The sequence below is a fragment of the Triticum aestivum genome, chromosome 2A (assembly GCF_018294505.1).
Source record: "Triticum aestivum cultivar Chinese Spring chromosome 2A, IWGSC CS RefSeq v2.1, whole genome shotgun sequence".
Classification (NCBI taxonomy): domain Eukaryota; kingdom Viridiplantae; phylum Streptophyta; class Magnoliopsida; order Poales; family Poaceae; genus Triticum; species Triticum aestivum.
Genome location: NC_057797.1, coordinates 465,875,177 through 465,894,181, shown reverse-complemented (window position 1 = coordinate 465,894,181; position 19,005 = coordinate 465,875,177). Strand labels below are relative to the sequence as shown.

Below are 19,005 nucleotides of genomic sequence, written 5' to 3'. Positions count from 1 at the left end.
TGCACCTATATACTTGGTAAAGGGTGGAAGGCTCGGCCTTATGCCTGGTGTTTTGTTCCACTCTTGTCGCCCTAGTTTCCGTCATACCGGTGTTATGTGCCTTGATTTTGCGTTCCTTACGCGGTTGGGTTATAATGGGAACCCCTTGACAGTTCGCCTTGAATAAAACTCCTCCAGCAAGGCCCAACCTTGGTTTTACCATTTGCCACCTAAGCCTTTTTCCCTTGGGTTCCGCGGACTCAAGGGTCATCTTTATTTTAAACACACACACCCCCGGGCCAGTGCTCCTCTGAGTGTTGGTCCGAAACGAGTAGACTGTGGGGCCACCTCGGGGCAACTTGAGGTTTGGTTTTACTCGTAGGATGTCTCATCCGGTGTGCCCTGAGAACGAGATACGTGCGACTCCTATCGGGATTTGTCGGCACATCGGACGGCTTTGCTGGTCTTGTTTTACCATTGTCGAGATGTCTTGTAACCAGGATTCTGAGTCTGATCGGGTCATCCTGGGAGAAGGAATATCCTTCGTTGACCGTGAGAGCTTGTGATGGGCTAAGTTGGGACACCCCTGCGGGGCTTTGAACTTTCGAAAGCCGTTCCCGCAGTTATGGGCATATGGGAATTTGTTAATGTCCGGTTGTAGAAAATCTGACACTTAACTTAATTAAAATGAATCAACAGCGTGTGTAGCCGTGATGGTCTCTTTTCGGCGGAGTCCAGGAAGAGAACACGGTCTCGTGTTATGCTTGAACGTAAGTAGTTTTAGGATCACTTCTTGATCTTTATAGCTTCTCGACCGTGCTTTGCTTCTCTTCTCGCTCTCATTTGCGTAAGTTAGCCACCAGATATGCTAGTGCTTGCTACAACTCCACCTCACTACCTTTCCTACCCATAAGCTTAAATAGTCTTGATCGCGAGGGTGTGAGATTGTTGAGTCCCGTGACTCACAGATTACTTCCAAAACCAGATGCAGGTGCCGATGATGCCAATCCAGGAGATGCGGCCGAACTCAAGTGGGAGTTCGACGAGGACTCAAGATGTTAGTATGTTTCCTTTCCAGACGATCAGTAGTGGAGCCCAGTTGGGGCGATCGGGGACCTATGCATTTGGGGTTGTCTTTATTTTGGTTCCGTAGTCGGACCTTGATTGTATTCTGGATGATGTAATGCTATATTTATGTATTGTGTGAAGTGGCAATTGTAAGCCAACTTTGTACCTCTTTCTTATTCAGTACATGGGATGTGTAAAGATTACCCCTCTTGCGACATGCCTACAACGCGGTTATGCCTCTAAGTCATGCTCTGACACGTGGGAGATATAGCCGCATCGTGGGTGTTACAGTGTCGTCATTGCTTTTAAAACTTGCATCCACTCGTAATTGCCACTTCCCCCTGCGTTCGTTGACCGTTCCGAGGCCAACCGGGGTTTCGGTTCTCTCTTGTCAAACCACCTAACCCTATGCAAAGCCACCCGTCACGCATATCCGAAAACTTCCCCGAACCCGTCCCACTCGGTCATCACTGATGGGTCCGGATCATCCCCAAACATCTCTAAAACATCTTCGTTTTCGCATTTGGACTCCCTAACGTATTTATTCTCGACCGTAGGATTTCAATCAGATGATCCAAACTCCTCTCTTTCTTATATATATAGTCTACCCCTAGTCCATTTTGGACCTAACCCTATTTCCTAGGGATCCTCCCAGCCACCACCACTGCTCTCCATCCCATCACCCAGATCTGTCGTCACCCACCTCCTCTGTTTCCATGCCTAAGCAACCCCCACGCCTCCTCCCGATCCCCATGGATGTTGCTTCCTCTGCCCGCCGCCCCTCTCCAGCAGCCACAAGCGCCCTGAGCTCCACCTTGCGTGCCACCTCCTCATCCCCGCGCAGCTCGGGGACTCCAAGCCCCCTCGATCTAGCCATCCAGGAGGACGTCGACCCATGCCGCTGTGCCGTGCTACTCCCGCGCCACTCGACCTCCGCCTCCTCTGCTCGCATCTCGCCAGAGCAGGCCCCACCGCGTCACCCACCGGTGATCCCAACACCTCACAGGAGGTCCCGTCCTGGACGCCCGCACAAGCTCGCTGGCGTTCTCGGTCGTCCTCGCGTCGTCGCTCTGCACTGAGCATAGACCCCGCAGCCGCCGCCGTCTTCACCCCAGCAGCCGCCACTACCCGTCCATGGACAACCGTGGCAAGCAGGCCAGCCGCACCACCAGAGCTCCATCCCGCCGTCCAACGCCACCGGATCACCAGGAGCTCAAGCCCCACCATGGCCGTGCCTGATGGCGCCAAGCCCCACCTCACATCACACCGCCTAACTCCTTTACCCGGATCCACCCCGGCATCTTGCTGGCGTACCCTGCGCCTTCGTGTCTTCCTCGCCCGCACCTCGCTGCGAACTCCTGCTTCATGTCGCGCCGGTGTCCCACTCGTTCTGCTCGGGAATGAGCACGACCCCGCCCTCTGCTTCGATCTCCTCCGCGTTGACCGGTCGCACGTCGTTGGCCACATCTGCCGCATCAAACCGCAGTCGCGCGCTAAGGCCCCGCTCCCCCGATCTGCAGGCCTGATGGCCCATGGTGAGCACCACCGGATCTAGGGATGTGTGCACTGTTGGGCCAGTTCAAGTTTCAGCCCGTGAATATTTTTTTAGTTCTGGATGATTTGCTAATTATCCCAGGTTTTACAGTTTTGCAGTAAAGTCCCTCTAGATCATGCATATAATAACTCCACAACCGTGCATCGGTTTATTAAAATGTTTTAAATATGTAAAATGCTTAGAATTTCATCTAGTTTCATAATATGCAACTTTCATCCATGTTTGAAATGTTTAAATTGATGTTTGCATTTAATTTGCATAATGACATGCTAAAATGGTTTATTTCATAAGTAAATAACTGTAGCTCCGTTTTAAATAAACTTTATGTAAATGGTCTAGAAAAATGCATAGATTAACATGGTTGCATTAATTTGCATGTTTAACCACTCTAAAATTATGTATAGGGCAGAGCAGTAGCAAATTCGAAATATGCATATGGGGATTTTTCCGGAATTTTTGTGTGTTGTTTCCGGCCTCATTTAAGCTTGCCTAACTAGGTAGTTTACTTATGGTTCACCACTTGCCATGTTTAACAACATTTAATATTATTGAGTAGTTTAAACAGGGAGAGAACTAAGTAATTGTTGTGAAGTTTCGTCAATATGCAACTCGTTGCATATTGAGCTCCACTTAATTTGTAGTATTGTTTGTTGCACTTTGCCATGCCATGACTCATTAAACCGGACATGCATCATACTTGGTTGTGCATCATACCATGTTTATGTGATGGTTGTTTACCATGTTGTTTGCTTCTTTCCGGTTGTGCTTCTTCTCTATAGTTCCTGTGACGTTGCGATTGTGAGGATTCGTTTGACTACGTTGGTTCGTCTACTTCATGGATTCGGTCTTCTTCCTAGCGAGATGTCAGGAAGATGACCGTCACCTTGGATCTCACTACTATCATTGCTATGCTAGTTGTCTCGATGTTATCGCTATGTCGCGCTACCTACCACTTGTTTATCAAGCCTTTCAAATTGCCATGATAGCCTCTAACCTTTTTACCCTCCCTAGCAAACCATTGTTTGGCTATGTTATTGCTTTGCTCAGCCCCTCTTTAGCATTGCTAGTTGCAGGTGCAGTTGCAGGTTGTTCCATGTTGGGACATGGATTTCATGGGATATCACAATATCTCTTATTTAATTAATGCATCTATATACTTGGTAAAAGGTGGAAGGCTCGGCCTTTTGCCTGGTATTTTGTTCCACTCTTGCCGCCCTAGTTTTTGTCATATCAGTGTTATGTTCCTTGATTTTGCATCCCTAACACGACGAGGGGTATGGGGCCCTCTTGACAGTTCGGTTTGAATAAAACTCTTCCAGCAAGGCCCAACATTAGTTTTACCATTTTCCTAATAACAACTAAAACTTGCGTAGGGACTTGCCGGTCCCCCGTGGACTTAATCAACCCCTAGGCCAATGCTCCGCATGAGTGTTGGTCCAAACTGGGCGATGTCCGGCAGCCTCTGGGCAACCAGGGTCTCAGCCAACCCAGCGTCTGGCCCATCCAGTGTACCCTGAGAACGAGATACGTGCGACTCCTATCATCCTAGGTCGGTGCATCGGGGGGTCTTGCTGGTTTTGTTTTACCATTGTCGAAATGTCTTGTGCACCAGGATTCCGAGTCTGATCGGGTGTCCCGCGATGGAGGATTGTCTCCGCGGATCGTGAGCTTGTCATGGGCTAAGTTGGGACACCCCTGCAGGGTTTAAACTTTCGAGAGATGTGCCCGCGGTTATGTGGCAGATGGGAATTTGTTAATATCCGGTTGTAGAGGACTTGGAGTAAACTCAATTAAAATACACCAACCGCGTGCGTAACCATGGCAGTCTATTTTTGGGTGCATTCAAGAAGAGAACACGGTTGGGTTATGTTTGAACGTAGGTAGTTCATGATCACTTATTGATCGTTACTGGTTTGTGACCGTTTGCGTAGTTTCTCATCTTACTCTTGTACTCGTAAGTTAGCCACCATGCATTGCTTAGTCGCTGCATCAACCTCACCACCTTACCCCTTCCTTACCCATTAAGCTTTGCTAGTCTTGATACCCATGGTAATGGGATTGCTGAGTTCTCGTGTCTCACAGATTACTACAACAATAGCTGCAGGTGCAGGTTATGCGAAGCTTCGATGTGAGAGCGATGCTTGCTTGCTTTTGGAGGAGTTCTTCTTCTTCTTCGATCAAGGGTTAGGTTATGGGTCGGGGAACCTGGGATTAGCAGGGTGGATGTCGTTCTTCTTTTTCATTTGATTTCATCCGTAGTCGGACCCTGCTCTTCTGTATGATGGTTGCCATGTATTGTTGTATTGTTGTATGAATGATGTAACTTGTGGCGAGTGTAAGCCTTTATCTTGTATTCTCATCTATTCAGTACATGGTATGTTGTAATGATATCCACCTTGCTATGCGCTCGAAATGCGGTTGTGCCCCAATCATGAGTTCATCACGTGATTGGGATAGAATCGCATCTTGGGCACTACACCTAGAGAGACGCATAGCTCTATACCTTTTCAAACTTTTTGGTACTTGTTGCCAAAGGGGGAGAAATTGTATAGATCATTAGGCTGAGAGAGAGAGAGTCTCGCTTTTGCTCGTTGGTTTTTCTCGAGTTCTTGCTACTGTTTCCGTTTGATTTGTGCTACTTTAGTTGTTATGCTTGTGAGATACTACGTTTGTCTTGTGTGATTGATCACACTATGCTTCATGTGGTGCTTATTTCTTATCTCTATCATTATTTCTGTATGATCATTCACTTATGTCTTTGGTGATGCGTGCATACTATTTCACTCATATCATTTTGTGTGCTCCACCAAGATGTATGTGACATGGAAGAGTGACCCATGATCATAATCGATTGTGCATTTGCATTCAAACGCAAATTTTTAATAATGCATACATTTAGGGAGAGCTCTTTCTTATCACATACTTCTCGAAGCGATGATGTATTTCATTCATTTAATCATTTGTCGAAGCTTTGATCTATATGTTGTCATCAATTACCAAAACGGGGGAGTTTGAAAGTGCAACTAATCCTCGGGTGGTTTTGGTAATTCATCACAACATATATTTCATTGAACTAATGTCCTTTCAAGATAAATATTTTAGGATGTTCAATGTTTTGCATGGCATGAACTAGAGACGTGGACCCCTCAAAATGATGAGGACAAGGATTGGCAAAAGCTGAAGACTCTACATTTTTGTTTAAGTGATCCAAGATCACATTGAGTCCATAGGAAAGCCAATACTAATAAAAGAGGATGAGGTGTTGCTTAATGGTCTACTTGCTCAAAGTGCTTAGTGATATTGCTCCAAAACCCTTAGCCACTTTCTCTATCCAAATATGTCCAAAACCTAATTCCCAACTCGACCCCACCGATATTTCCCATCCGAGGCCACCGAGTTTATTTTAACATAGCAACTGCCAAAACCCTAACAGTTCGGTCACACCGATATGGATCCCGGTCCCACCAAGATGGCCTTGCCAGTGCTGTCACTTGTTGCATTCACTTCGGTCCCACTGAGATGTTACAATCAGCCCCACCGAGTTGGCTTGACTGATTCTCTTTTGCTCATTGCATTCACTTTGGTCCCACCGAGATGTTACAATCAGTCCCATCAAGTTGGCTTGACTGATTCTCTTTTACTCATTGCATTCACTTCAGCCACACCGAGATGATGCAATCTGTTGGAGATATAGCTATCAGTTATGACCCGCCTAGGAGGGGCCGGGTCAGCCCCAATGGCGGGTTACACAAGAAGCCCAGTAAACATTAAGATGATAGTTTATTAAATCTTATAGAAGGCCCAAGGGCCTAGAGGCAGCTTAAGGCCCAATATTACAAACCGCTGTATGTAAGGAAAGACTTGTAAAGAAAGGCATGTAAAGGAAGTCACCGAGCCGGGCACGATTATGAGCCAGCCGGGACTCTGCAGGCCACCAGGCGTCAGCTCGTGTATATAAGGGGATGACCCGGTGGCGGCTTAGGGCAAGAAACAAGAGATCGATAACCAAGCCGGTGAGTTAAGCCTCTTGGTGATCGAAACCCCAACAATACCAACACAACTAGACGTAGGCTTTTACCTTCATCGTAAGGGGCCGAACTAGTATAAAACCTCTTGTGTCCTTTGTCCAGATTAACCCCTTTAAGCTTCCTAGTTGCGATGGCCCTACGACTAAGTCCTTTCGCTAGGACATCTGCTGTGACAATTCCACGACACAATCGGTGCCACCGGGATGAAGTTTGCCCTAAGCCCTAGCACATCGGTACCACCGAGTTGTTCCCTCTGGTCCCACCGAGATTCCTAACGTTCCTATTTTTGTATTGATTGGTGCCACCAAGTTTTCTAATCGGTGCCATCGAGATGGGTCAAAAGTGTGTAACAGATAGATTTTTGTGTGGAGGCTATATATACCCCTCCACCTTTCTTATTGAGGAGAGCCATCAGAACGTGCCTACACTTCCGCCATTCATTTCTAAGAGAGAACCACCTACTCATGTGTTGAGATCAAGAGATTTCATTCCTACCATTTGAACCATGATTTCTAGTCTTTCTTAAGTTGCTTTCCACTCAAATCCGTCTTCCACCATAGACAAATCTATGAGAGAGAGTTGAGTGTTGGGGAGACTATCATTTGAAGCACAAGAGCAAGGAGTTCATCATCAACACACCGTCTATTACCTTTTGGAGAGTGGTGTCTCCTAGATTGGTTAGGTGTCGCTTGGGAGCCTTCGACATGATGTGGAGTTGAACCAAGAAGTTCTTAAGGGCAAGGAGATCGCCTACTTTGTGAAGATCTACCCGAGTGAGGCAAGTCCTTCGTGGGCGATGGCTATGGTGGGATAGACAAGGTTGCTTCTTCATGGACCCTTCATGTGGGTGGAGCCCTCCATGGACTCGCGCAACCGTTACCATTTGTGGGTTGAAGTCTCCATCAACATGGATGTACGATAGCACCACCTGTCGGAATCACGCAAAAAATCTTCGTGTCTCCATTGTGTTTGCCTTATCCAAACTCTTCTCTTTACCTTCATATGCAATGTTTTACATCCGCTGCTATACTCTTAGAATTGCATGTGTAGATTGATTGCTTGGCTTGTCGTAATTGCTAAAATCTATCCACAACTAAAATTGGGAAACAAAAAGTTTTTTATTTGACCAAGTAGTCCATTCCCCCCTCTAGACATACTTTCGATCCTACAAAACCCTAACCCTAGTAAGCGCGACATGGAGGTGGACGACTTCACTTCTTGAGGCTCCAGAGGCGGATGTTACGGAGGTGGAGCTGAAGAGCGCCGAGGCGAATCTGGAGAAGAGGAAGCTTTAGTTCTCAGGGCTCATGGCCAGACACGGGGAACGGGCGTCGGCGATCATAGATTAGGTGTATTAATTATACCTCCAGAGTTGGAAAAGCACTACTTAATTGATGTAAATATAATGAAACTAGATGACACTCCGCGCATTGCTGCGGGGATTGTAGCAAGAACAAACTGGATATATTAGACAAATGAAATACATATAGATAATTTAGGTATACTGTTAACCAGTCATCTCTCAGGTAAAATAAAACCATTTCATAAAACTGAACAATGCACAACTGGCTATAGGAAAATACAAAACCATGTGTTTATATCAATATTTGGTGGCGTTCTTGCTTCCGGTGACTACTCAATCATTCGCTCAACCAAAACATCTGACAAACAAAGTGCAAATAAAAAACCCTGAATTCAAATAGGCATTGGAGATTTCCTTTGGAGGTGGTAATGCTTCTTCTTAGTCACTTGCATCATATCTCACTTCTTATCTTCATCTTGCGACAACAACGAGCAGTCATCTACATTAACAGGAAGGACAATGCTGGCACTTGAAGAGTAGAAACAGAATAGTGTGCAAGAAGATGTGCATGATGGCGAGAACAGAAACATACCAGTTCAGGCTATATCATAATTCTGCAATTTTATTGACCCTCTACTACATTCAGTGAAGTAAATTATTATACAACAATTAGCGAGAAAAGTAAGTTTCAAATGACATAAAGTAGTAAGCACATTTGACTTCATAAGACAATGCCAGGTAAGTGAGTAAGTTCTTAAACTTAGCATAGTGAAGAACTTTGGTTCAATAGCTGAATATAGCTTTCCATAAGCATATTAAGCATTCCGTCTATTATATTGTAATTAATATTGTAAAAATTATGGCTTGGGAAGTCAGGATAACTTGTTCCAAAAACAATGGCATGTACGATATGTCAACTATGACAGTGAAGAGAGATTAGTAAAGTTACTGTTTCTAATTCCACAAAAGCTGGACATAATTAGACTATGGGCGTAACACTGAAGCAATAAAAGAATGACAATATGCTATAACAATTAAAGCAGAAGATGTTCTTACGTCTATATATTAGGAAAATAGCACTTGAGAGCACAACCATCAGGAACTGCTAGATGATTCCATCAGATAATATCTTCTTCCTTGGACAGCTCACATGCCTATACTTGTAAACACTCTCGGGTGTGCATATATGTTGAAGTAACTCACAAGTCACAACACTAAAGCATCGGAATGATTGAGACTCAATCGCCGAATAAAAAAAAGTAACCTGCAATCATCAAAATATTGTGACTATCTAGAGATACATTCAACACACATCAGAGATTACAAATAGAAGTTTGTTGAATGACACAGAAGATTATTGTCGGCAGACCATTAGAGAAGATTTGAACATTTTTGTAAAGTAATTTCTTTAGAGGGCTTCTTTAGCAATGCATGCAAAAAATAATGCATCCGACTAACGAAGCAGAGGAGTAGTTCATGGTGTAGTTCATGTGTGACACAACAGTTCTCCTTCTCCTCCCCTGACCAAGCAAATGCTTCTGTCGGCTGCATATCTACCTGATCATGTTGACTCATAGGAAATTGATTGCCATCCTTTTCTCCCAATCTTTGTGCAGGTTGAGGTGCTCGTAGGCGGCACCGAGACTGAAAGTGAAGAAAGTTTTGCAGTACTAACCTTTATACTAAGTACATGCATTATAAGTTGAAGCATAAAACCTGGAAGCGAAGGAAGTTTTGCAATATTAAGATCACTCGGATTTAAGAGTAGAGAAAATCTTCATCAGTCATTCGCATGTGGCATACTGATTGAAGAGCACAGAAGCTCATCGGTCGTCAGTGAGGTCATATTGATTTGGGTAAAATATAAGGGAATGCCTAGAATGCACGTACACTTGCAGGAATAAAACGAACAAACCATTGTAATTATTGCGAAAATAATACAGATTGTAGTATAGAGATAATCACAAAGTGACAACATTAACCATAAAAATCTTGAGCACATGATCTGGTCATACAGTGCAATATTGATCTCTGTAGACGAATAAAAATGCAGTGGTCGGAAGGTTGAATGCAGATAAAGAGGCAGGGATATGGAACATCCTGATGCACAACAGTAAGGGAAGGGGAAGAAATTAGAATGCAGCATGGGCTTGAAAGATCAAAAACAGGATGAAACATCAGTGCGTATACCTTCATGCGGTAGTAGAAGTAGGTGCGGCCTGCTGCAAAATCAAGGGACACATGTACACGGAGCCATCCCAAAAAATAACAGAAAAGAAAGATGATGGATAAAGACACTATGACGAAGAGGAATAGAGATATTATAGGAATCAAAAGAGAAATTGCGACAGTAAAGAACCAATCTTGATCACTTAATTTTTTGGAAATAGTCAAAAGGGGGAAATCCACAGCATACCTGGAGTGTGTAGTAGAAGCATCTCTACACGATGTCAACATGCATGGGGTGGCCTGATGTAACTGATGAGGCAGCCGCAATGGGGTTGTGCGGCAAGCTTGGGCCATGAACGGGGAAGGGAGGCGACAACTGTCTGGACGGTGGATGCAAGAAGAGGTTGCAGCTGGCTTGAGTAGTGCAGACGGCCAGTGGAGGAGCAGCGCCGGAGCTACCGTGGATGAAACAGAGACATAGACGGGACGGGAGGACCAGGGCACCGCCTCTTACGATGCATGCACCACACCAGCAAGGGGGACGTAGCCCAAGAGAATCCCGGAGTGCCGCGGAGGAGAGCCAGATCGGCAGTCATGCCGGAGGAGCACATGGGATCCCGGCCGCCGCGCCGTACGGTAGACATGATAAGATTTCTGATGAAGGGCTTGATGGGTTGCAGCTTGCGTAGAAGATGTGTAGCGCGGCTGGAGGGGAGAAGGAAAGGTATGCGATGGGAATGTGAGAAGATTGCGGAGCGATGGGCATTAATAGCGGCGCGCACGTTAGAGGCTGGGTGGAGATGATTGCGGCTGTTTTCCCCGCGTCGGGCTATAGCTGATGCCTGATCCAATGGGCTAACAAGCGTGCGATAAAAAACCAATTGATTATTTCCGTGATGACGTGGGAACAGTTTTTTTTTTGAGATAGAAGGGTTGATGACGTGGATAGCTTGATGTTTAGATAAATAGCTTAGTGAGAATAAATCTATTAGGTATATAAGATTCGTCAGGTTTATATGAAAGGCTGTATTTGAATGAATTTCTTCTGGTTAGTTCGAATTCTAGGCCAGATGTATGCGAATAATGTTGGATGACAGCCTTCCGCATCGTGTCCACGGACTGATCTCTCTATCCATAGATAAATGCAGAAGAAAATTTGCGGATTCACGTTGGAGATGACCTTACACGAGGCCTTATTTATGCAACCGTAGCCAGCACATAACTGGCCACAGGAATATCGAGATAGTTCGTGGATGTAGACGATCGGGCCTCCCTGTGACGCAAGGGATGACGCCAACCAGACGGAGGAAACGTGGCCAAAGGGAGCACGCAAACGCGACCAAGAGTCCGTGCGAGACGTGAGGTCCTCCGTCGTCCCCCAACCGACAACGGCACATAGACAGCTATACGTGACCCGATCGGAGCCGTCCACCACCCGAACCGACTCCGTGATCGAGAATCCACCAAGCACCAACCACCGTCTCTCTTATATACGCGTTCCCCTCGCCCCGTTCTCTCCTGCTCCCAGCACCGCCCGTCGCAGGGACGGCTCATCTTCGTTCCGTCGCGGGGATCGTGAGGTGCCAACTATCTCCTTTCTTCTCTTACTTTAGGTCTTTGAATTGTTAGATAGAATCATGTATGGTCTACTTCAGATTACCAGTATGGTTTGGTCGTGATTAGGTAGTTGGGTATGATTTCGCTTTTTAAACAAAGCTAGATCTAGATCCAAGAGAGTATATGTTTGTCTTCATTCTTGCCCTAGTACTACGAATTCGATCTATATATGTGTTTGTTTATTCGTTATAAGATTGTTATGGGGATTCCTGGATTGTTGTCTTAAATTCCAAATTATTTCTGTTCCAAATTTCTTATAACTATATTATGGAGCCAAAGTTAGACAACCTTTTGTAGTACGCTGTTCACCTAATCAGGATTTCTGTTCTGAATATTCGTCAACGCCTTTCAGATCTCATGGGTTATCTCTTCTTTTTGATTAAGTGGTGGACGATTCGCCTCTCCAAATACATGTCTATCCCTTAAGCGAAGGGATTTTGTGGCCTTCCGTTTGTGACGGCTGAATCGGTTGATGCGTCAGATCCGTCAGTTTATGCCATCTGCTTCCTGTTCGCATGCCCCTGTGGATGTTTATCTCCGTGGAACGCCACTCCTGCTGGTTCATCTTCACTGGTTTATGATGCCCACGGCCAACGCCACTGAAATCTTCTCAGACGATGGTTGGTGGTTAAGCTGAAGAATGCTTTCTTGAGGCTTTCTTGTCTCCGCAAGGCGCCAGAAGGAAACTGGCCATCCGATATATGGTTTCTGTTTGCCGATCAAATGATGTACGTGTTCCCTTCGGCTCACAAGATGATGCTGGCCTGTCTCCAAGCATCACAGAAAGGTAATTGTGTTGGTAAGCTGATGATGCGCATGTGAGCACATGCGTATTGTACTACTTGATGTACCAGTACATTGGTAGGCTAGGACGGCCTTTGCCATGTAGGGTGCGCTCGCCTTGGCAGGCCACGAGACAATAAAAAGTATATTTGGTGGTGTTTGCGGGGTGGAGATCGCACGGGAACAATCTATTTGTTCTACTTTGCCCGGGTTCTCCACCCTGCCATGTGTCTCTGTCCTTCTCCTGTGTTTGATTTTGCGGCATCAACTGAAGTACACCACGATCGTACATAGCAAATATGTCAGACAGGCCTGGGCGCAGCGGTAACTACGTTGTGAGGATCAATTTAACTACGCACGAAGGTACATCTAACTGCTTCTTTCAGCGTTATATCAATTTAAATTTGAAGTGACCCTGAAACATTGGTACCCTTTTCTGAAGGGTCAATCTGAACTGACCTCGTAGTTGTCGATCCAAAAATGCTTGTGCGAGCAACTGTATAAATGGTGGACCTTCAGTTTGATACAAGGTTGATCATACCCGTAATTTTGTACCCTTGCACCCCGAGAATGAAAATAGGGAAATTCCCACCATCTACTTGCGCAACACGGGCTAAGTGATCCTGAGAACTTTTAATAACTCTGCATATTTATTTTATCTTACCATGCCGTGTCCGTAGTCTTGTGGTCCTAAGAAGGCGAGTTGCTTGCATTTCCTGTTGGTTACCATGAGTACTTCTCTATGTATATACCATCGGAAGACTTGATTCCTTTGTGTACAACTAGTTAGTCTTCGAAATTTATTTGTATACTTAGTTACTGGAGCTTGTCCAAATATTGCTGCTGCATCATACTACCTCACGTGGAAAGTTGGATTCGTTTTGAGGATTACTGGAGGCAGATCTTCATATCTAATGAAGTTGCAGACCAGTTATGATTGTCAATGCCATTTTCGCTCTTAAGAAATGTTGCTAGTGTTTGATATACTGAAACCTGAATTGAAGAATGTGTTGATATATTCTGTAAGGTGCAGGCGCTGCGTCGAGGAAGCCTGGTTAGTTACGCAATTTCAGCTCGCTGATTGCCTGCTTAAATTGCAATATGTAAGATTAGAGAACCCAGCGTGCGGTTTTTTCATAGCTTAAAATGTCTTCTGTGAAGACTGACTTATTATGAACTGTGATTCAATTTATTGAATATTTTTTTACAGTTTGTAATTCTTATTTTTATGCTTTCCTTCTAACAAGAATATGCTGAATGTCTTTCTGATTTATTTTAGTGAGCAGGCAAATTCAAATTGGCTGAAAGTCGTTTCAAGTTAGATTGGATTGGAGAATTTTGCTCTGCATGGCTCGTCTTGGCTTGATCTGAATATTTTTGATTTGTCAAACAAATCTATAATTTAATTTGTCTTCTAACATTTGTCTAACAATAGCTATGCATGCTTTTAACCTTTGTCTTAACAAAGTTGTTAAAAACAAAATTATGTAATTTTTTCAGTATAAGCAGGCTTATTCAAAGTGGGTTTGTTTCAAATCAAATTCAATTGGATTGGAGAAGAATCTTGGGGCTGTGCTCGAGTCTGAAATGGCTTGATCTGCATATTTTGTCAACTTAGAAGATTAAAAGATAAAAGATGAATAAATGGTGGATCTTCAGCTCTGAACTGGAAAGAGCATTCTAGCAAACAAATTGCTGGGAATGATGGTTCGACTCCATCAAGATCCTTTGTTTGAGAGTAGTATCTTCTTAGGGGCCATGATGGTATTTGCAGGAACCGGGGCCATTCAGTCTCGTCATTTCATCGTGGTCCGTAGACGTGGGAAATACCGTTGTGGCGGGCGGCACATGCCATGCATTGAGAACCTAATCTGTCAACATCTTTTTATGAACGCAAGACCAATGCCCTCTTTTTATTGAGTTGCGTTCGCCAACATCTTTTTATGAACGCAAAACCAGTGCCCTCTTCTTATTGAGCTGTTGGGTTTGACTACTCCCCCTCACTCAGTTTACAGGGCGTACCTCTAGGACGTCAGTTTATAACCGTAATACAAGTCATATATTATAAAAAATATATCAATATAAACTTCAGATGTTCTATTTTTAAACGGTATAATTTTTGTGTTATATAGTTTATATTAGGATGATAAAATTGGTAGCCTAGGTATACACGTAGGACTTGTAAACTGAAACGGAGGGAGTAATTGAGATGCGAGTCTTGGGAGACGTAAGGTTGGTTTCGTTCTTGATGAGCAAATTAAATCCTGTTGGAGCTTGGTGAGCAAATTAAATCCTGTTGGAGCTCTGGGCAACAAATTGAATTGAGAATCTCCAAGACGTGGCTGGTAATCTGGATAGGTTAATGAAATTAGAGCACACAAGTTATCTTCCTAAAAAGAAATTAGAGCACACAAGTTATCTTCCTAAAAAGCTTGATGGGGCTCGTAAGAGATTTATCTCTTTCTAAAAGAAATGATCGGTTGACTATTTTATAGAGGAAGAGAATTCTTAGAAAGATGGAAGAGCTCCTTATCAAGGAGAAAATTATGTGGAAGCAGAAAATTTGGATTCATTTTCCCTTTCTTGCAGGCTCATGCAAGGGCTTTATCTCTGTACTCTTCCGGCATAGGTCTGTCCTTGGATGCGTGTGATAAAGGGTCCCTTCTAAAATTTCATATCAACAAACAGGATTCAGGTATATCTCATTTGTTGTTCGTTGATGACAACCTGCTTTTTTTAAACTTCTTTAAGCGGACCATCGATTGAACTTTAGACAATTAAAAATGTTTTGACGATTTATGAGGAGGGACGGGTCAGTTGAGTCATGATAAGTGTGCTTTATTATGTTTGGGAGAGTTGTAGCTTGGAGAAGTGGCCACTATGGTTTAGTGCTGATGGTTTTAGTTATAAATATCTGGGTTTACTAGTGCTAGAAGAAAGAAAGAATACATATGTTTGACAAGGAAGGCTATGTGACTGGATTGAAAAATGTGCTTATAGTGGGAAGTTTAGATAACATTAGTTATAGAACCTCCTTTAGCCTATGGAATGAGAATTTTAAAATTTCTTTTATGTGAGGAATTATCTTAGATTATTCGGAATTTTTGGTGGGGAGATGAAGAGAACAAAAGAAAACCCATCGGCTAGCTTGGGACAAACTATAAAACAAAGAAAAATCCATTTGACGAGGGAGGTATGGGACTACTTCCCATGAGGATTTGGTGATTATCCTGACAGGGCATCTTCTTGTATGGTCTTTTCATAGGTCGGTGACTCAGCAAGGTATTATGCATGGACTGGAACTTCTAAAAAAAGGGTTATTTGAAGAGCGTTTGATGGATCTAGTATAAATATTTGGATCCTTATGATTTCTAGTCTAAAGATTTTAGCTAAAAATAATAGAACCATGTCAAATGGGTGTCATGAGCAGGTCGAAGAAGGGATGTAAATTTGATCACTCACTCATTCTATCCTCATGATGCCGAAGAAATTCTAAACATGTGTATTCAAGGCTCGGTGGACAAACGATTTTTATTGCGGGTGCATAATCTGGCGTTTGAAGCTTAAGGAGCGTAAGGAGGATTGTGGGCAATCAAGTGGAGGCGTGAATGGGGATAAGGAGCTTTGGAATGTCATATAGAAGGCCAATGTCCATCAGAAGATCAGAATTTTGTTTGGCATGCGATATCTAATAGCCTGATGGTCCAGGTGAATAGACTTATGCACCATCTGGATGGTAATTTTGTGGAGAGTATTTGCGCTCCGAGTTTGGGGTTGTTGCCAAAAATTCAGTTGGCGACCTCCTTACCTCCTCTTGAGATTATATTGATAAAGCAGAGCTTCAAATGTGTCTCGCTGGTTTGTATATCGATATCACTCTTCATAGGTCTGTTTATTTTGGAAATTGATTGCTCTTTTGTGGTTTCTTTCCTAGCACATGATACCCTTAATAGGTTGTCCCTCGTTGATTTGAAGAAGAAGGCTTTAGTCGTCACAAAGCCACTTCCAAATTTTAAGCCGGCAAAGATAAACAAGCAGGCCAATGTGGTGGCACACGAGATAGCTAAGTTTAGATTTGTTAATAGATCGAATGGTTTTTGTGTTGAGGTGCGAGAATCAACTTTTGACCATGGGGTATCCATGGTAGCGTGGTCAGAAATTAGCGAGGGTGTGTACGACTCGTCGTACACTTAACAAAGTGGCATGACGATGTTTTTAAATAGGTCCAGTCGCCTCGTGGGAGCGCGACCTACGTCCTATGGGAGGATCGTCGAGAGTGGTGCATGGTGCATGGGACACTTAGAGTGCAACCGCTTTTGGTGTCCCACTACTCCCGACTAGTCCGAGCCTTACAAGGTCCCTTGGACTCCGAGCTCTCGGCCTTCGTTTGCCCTCCTGAAGGGGCTTGGAAGGTAAGAGTGATCCTCCACTTGAGTCAACACAAGTGAGAGTGAGTTGGTTACATGTCGGGTGGGGGGGGGGGTCATATAGCCTAGGGGTCCTTGACAAATGACCAAGGCTACCAGTAAGGAGGTGGGAGGATAGAACTAGGTAACTTATTGTCCTTTGACCCATGTGCTCCCAATAGGGCCAGGAGGTGGGTTGTGGTCCTTTAGGTTGAAAATCCCTACACTAGGAGAGGCCTCCTTGATTGGGCTTGTACTTTGCTACTTTGTCTTCTCCTTCAATTTATTCTTTTATGTGGTCTTCTTCCTTTGACAGGTCTTGACTGGTGATGTGGTATTCCATGTAGGACAGGGGTTGGCACCTTAAGTAGGATTAAAATCCTTTACTGTAATAGGAGTCCCCTTGAGCAAGAGTCATAAAAGTCTTCTTTGTGTCTTCAGATCAACAATCTTACATTTGTCGAAGGATGTTTGGGAGGTGGACCTGACTTCTACTTCTTGTTGATGTACTCAGTAGGTAGATTGTGTCCTCATCGTCCTTCACCGGTCCCTCTGATGGTTGTCGACGTCTTCCGGAGTCCCCAAGACATAACTATGACCTTTAAGAATCTTTTTGGATTCGAGGACAAACCTTTCAAGTCCCCAAGTGCTCCTGTAGGTGCATACAACTTTTGAGGATATTTTTTGGAATTTTTTCCAGATTTTTTGACGATTCCTTGAGCTTCTTCGCGAAATCCTGGTCGAAACAGGGCATTCTGGGCACATTTTGGACCTCCAGGGCTTTATGAAAAATGCATGTGGCCTCATGGATGAGCTTTTGCATAATTTTCCATAATTACAAGGGCCTCTTCATAAAATTTCCTTTTCTCGTGAAAAAAGGAAAGAAATATCGGTCGGCTGTGGGCCGAATTTTGGCCCATATTAAGCCTTAGTCTGGCCACATCGCGCACAACTCTCCCTTTTTCCTTTTTTGTAGCCTCTTGCTGGGCCCTGTCGGTTGGACTGGCCCGGTTTCAGCGTGAGACAACGAACGTTCGTGATCGAGCCCATGGCTCCGATATGACGGTCCGGGCAACATCTTCAAATTCCGTATCGAAACCCTAATGATTCCACCAGAGGTCCCTGTGCAGCAGTCGTTTTCGTCCTGCGGTGATGTCGGCTCAGGCAGTCGGCTGCGCTTATAGAAGAGGCACCCCTAGTTGCTGCGGGATCTCTGGTTGCACCACTACATTGTTCAAGGTGCTGGATCATGAACTGACCCTAACCATTTCAACAAGGAGGGAGCCGCACAATCACAGGGTTAGCCGCAATCAGAACCCGCGGGTGTAGAACTTGGTTTGGCGAAACGAGTTGAGTGACCACACAGAGCCGACATGGACGGGAGGAGCTCCAAGAATGATCTGATCCAACGTATTTGGGTTTCCAATGCGGCGGGGAGCAGAGGGGAGGAGGGGATCGGAGCGGGGTTTCTGTTTGCGGTGTCGACGTGGACGGGGGAAATTAGGGAATATCGCAACTGAACCGTCGCTTTCCTTTTCCTTTTTCTTGATTTTTAGGGCTCCTTTTTCCTGATGAGATCGAAAATGGTAGCTATCCACGGAAACAACACAAACACTCAGCCTAATGGGCCGGTTCCCTCGGCCAAAAAGCCCAATCAACAAGCATACTCTGCTTTTGCCGCCGGAAAAGTGCCCCTTAGGACAGTAGGAAAACGGGCACACAGATCAGTTTGGACGGCCGAAAACGGTTCGATCTGGACAATGGACGGCCTAGACGTCTAATGGCGTGAGAAGTCGCGAACGTGTATGAGGGAAGATCTTTTTCCGGGCATCCCCCCTTTCCATTACTTAGTGCTACTTCTTGATCTTGCGTTAGTTTTTCCCTTGAAGAGGAAAGGGTGATGCATCAAAGTAGAGATAAGTATTTCTCTCAGTTAAGAACCAAGGTATTGAAGGAAATATGCCCTAGAGGCAATAGTAAAGTTGTTATTTATATTTCCTTATATCATGATAAATATTTATTATTCATGCTAGAATTGTATTAACCGGAAACTTAGTGCATGTGTGAATACATAGACAAACAAAGTGTCCCTAGTAT

At 44.4% G+C, this 19,005-nt stretch overlaps 2 long non-coding RNA genes across 2 annotated transcripts; one reads left to right on the top strand and one right to left on the bottom strand.

Annotated features, from left to right (window-relative positions):
* Window positions 1-8,157: 8,157 nt before the first annotated feature.
* Window positions 8,158-11,017, bottom strand: LOC123189012 (uncharacterized). Its single transcript, XR_006495503.1, has 2 exons — window positions 10,124-11,017; window positions 8,158-10,033 (listed from the first exon to the last, which is right to left on the bottom strand). It is a non-coding gene; the product is annotated as an uncharacterized lncRNA (long non-coding RNA).
* A 419-nt stretch (window positions 11,018-11,436) lies between these two features.
* On the top strand, window positions 11,437-13,711 carry LOC123189011 (uncharacterized). Its single transcript, XR_006495501.1, has 2 exons — window positions 11,437-11,682; window positions 12,072-13,711. It is a non-coding gene; the product is annotated as an uncharacterized lncRNA (long non-coding RNA).
* Window positions 13,712-19,005: the final 5,294 nt, after the last annotated feature.